Source organism: Glycine max, chromosome 2 (genome assembly GCF_000004515.6).
Source record: "Glycine max cultivar Williams 82 chromosome 2, Glycine_max_v4.0, whole genome shotgun sequence".
In the NCBI taxonomy this organism is placed as follows: domain Eukaryota; kingdom Viridiplantae; phylum Streptophyta; class Magnoliopsida; order Fabales; family Fabaceae; genus Glycine; species Glycine max.
The window spans coordinates 10,283,043-10,285,759 of record NC_016089.4 but is presented as its reverse complement, the minus strand read 5'-3'; positions in this window follow the sequence as shown (position 1 = coordinate 10,285,759).

Sequence of the window (2,717 nt, the reverse complement as noted above, 5' to 3'; positions counted from 1 at the left end):
ACATAGAAATTGTAGGAAAAAAAATAAATTGTAGCAGGCTATGGCCAGCAGCATGTGGCATAATTACAGAAATGGCCTTGACGCTGGAGGTGAAATTGTAGCAGTCACTAATTTTCTTCAGAGGAAACATGAACTATGGCAGACATTATAAGTTATAACCAAACACAATGAATGAATGACCCTTTTCGTTGTTTTGGAGCATTTCTTGAATTTTTTATATTGAGTTAGGCGACATAAATTGTTGGTAGCTTTTATCACTGTATATGTGTATGGATCAATGGATTCGATGGTTTCATGAGAAACCAAGCATTGCCGTTTGTCATTCACATCTCACCTAAGAATGAGTGTTGGAGCAAGCCTAAATGTGTGAGGTGTCCTAAGTTGGATTAAATTGGGAAATTTTCTCCTAAAAAAATTAAAATGGGACTTTTTTTACCTAGTCCGATAGAAACTGGGCTTGAAAGATAAATTTTATTTATTTTTAAATGCAAATGTTATTTGATATTTATAAAAATGTATAATTAAAATGGAGGTTTAATGAGACATTTTCTATCATGTTTTTCAATAAATTTCACATAATATAGAGCATGTTCAAGAAATTGTGTTCTTATTAATGTTTTTTTAATGAGTGTCTTTTTTATTTGTAAATATTAGTTATTAATTATTAATTTTTTTATTAGTGGGGAGTTAAATATGTAACTTTTTATTTACTCTGTTTTTTTTCTTTCTTCACCACTAAATCAATCTTATAGTTACTGAAAGTATCCTTATTAATGTTACTATATTACATTAACAGCATTTTAGTCTCTAATTTGTTTTAGAATTTTCTGTTTTTAGCCATTAATTTTGTTATACTAATTTTAGTCTTTTAACTCTCTTTTTTTGAATTTATTTTTAGTCCCTTAACAATGGGACATTTAAGTGACTAAAAGCAAAGGAGAAAAAATAAGAGACAAAAAACAAGAAAAAGAAAAGTTAAGAAATAGACCAATCAAAAAAAGTTTAACAGTTAAATTTTAAAAAGTTTAGAAAATAAAAAGATAGTAAACATTTATATATTGATGAGTATTGTGATTCTAGTGGTTTAAACATTTAAATTGAAAACGAAAGTATATATTTTAGTTCAAATCAATCAATAACACTAGTATATACTCTATTTTTCACCAAAAAGAGTTCTCAATTTTGATTAAGTTAAGATTATTTTAAATTAAAATAATTAGATTATTTTAAAATATATAATTAAAGTAATTAATTTAAAGGTTTATTATTTTTTTTAGTTCCTAAACTTTTTATAATTTCTATTTTTAGTCTTAAATTTTTTTAGTAGTTAACATCTTTAACCTTATTTCCGTTCTTGTAAAGAGATTAAAAATAAGGATGAAAAAAAAAGACATTAATCAGTAAAAAAGTTTTTAAGAACTAAAAAGAAAATAAACTTAATTAAACTCTTATATATAATCAACATAATTAAAGTAAGGTATCTATTTAATTGCTATAATTTTTAAATTTATCTTTTTTAGTCGTTAATTTTTATAGTTAATAAATAAATTTTTTAGTTTTTCAAACTTACATTTTAATTTTTAAAAGGTTTTTATCGTTAAATTTTTTAACTCTATTAGTTAAAAAAATTTAACGCAAGAACATTTGAAGAATTAAAATATAAATTTTAAAAATTAAAAAATTAAGTTATTAATTATAGAAATTAAAAAGGATAACTTTAGAAACTATATGAACTAAATGGTTAGTAACCCTTAAAGTAACTAAGAAAAACAATGCTGATGGCCATCAACAGGAAAAGAAACTCGAAGCTGCACAAGATAAACATGATAAACTTGTAGCAAAACATCAGATTGGGCTCCTCTTCTAACTAGCTAGGCCACACAAACATTAACCTCTCTAAAAGAAACTTGCCAATATTTGTTAACCATCACTCTCATATAATTGATCAAAGGAGCATGGGGATAACTCACAAATAATTTTTTTGTGCGTGCCTAGCATCTCAAGCCAATTGTAATCTACTAATCTATACCAAGCAGTAATTATGCAATGATGGACCATGTTTCAGCCACTCCATTTTAGTCTAAGAGAAGAAGTATTCATGAAGAACCTGTGGAGTCAATTTCCAAATTTGTCTCGCCTTATAGCAATTCCCAGTATGTAGATGAGTTTCCTTGCCAACTCCACACATGTTACAATCACAATCAAGAGAAATATAGATTTTAGTGACGATATGTAAGGCCGTAGGAAAAGTACTTTACCATCCAACGAGGATTTCCTACTTTCCTTTGATAGTTATAAATTTGTTGTCTCATTTGATAATTTTATTTTGTAGAACACACTGTTGTGTGAAAAATCTTAGTTGCCAACTAGAGAAGAATATTCTTCTCATTTTGGTGTTCATTATTCAATTGAGGTAACAAACATGACTTTTGTCTCTTGTTCACGTACGTGCCTATTAATCTTTACAGTTGTATTTTTTATCGATAGAAATTAAATATAATATTAAGATATTTATAATATTTACATATTATTTAATCAAATAAGCTAAATTCCTTTAGTAATTTTGATCATTTGTAAACTCGTAAATCTAATCTAAGATAAATTCTTGTTTTATTGTCACAAGGGAACATAAAATTCTGATTGTTTTCATTTGGGTCAAACATTTACATTATTACAATAAAGTTTTTTAACGACAATTAAATTGGACTTCAACTATG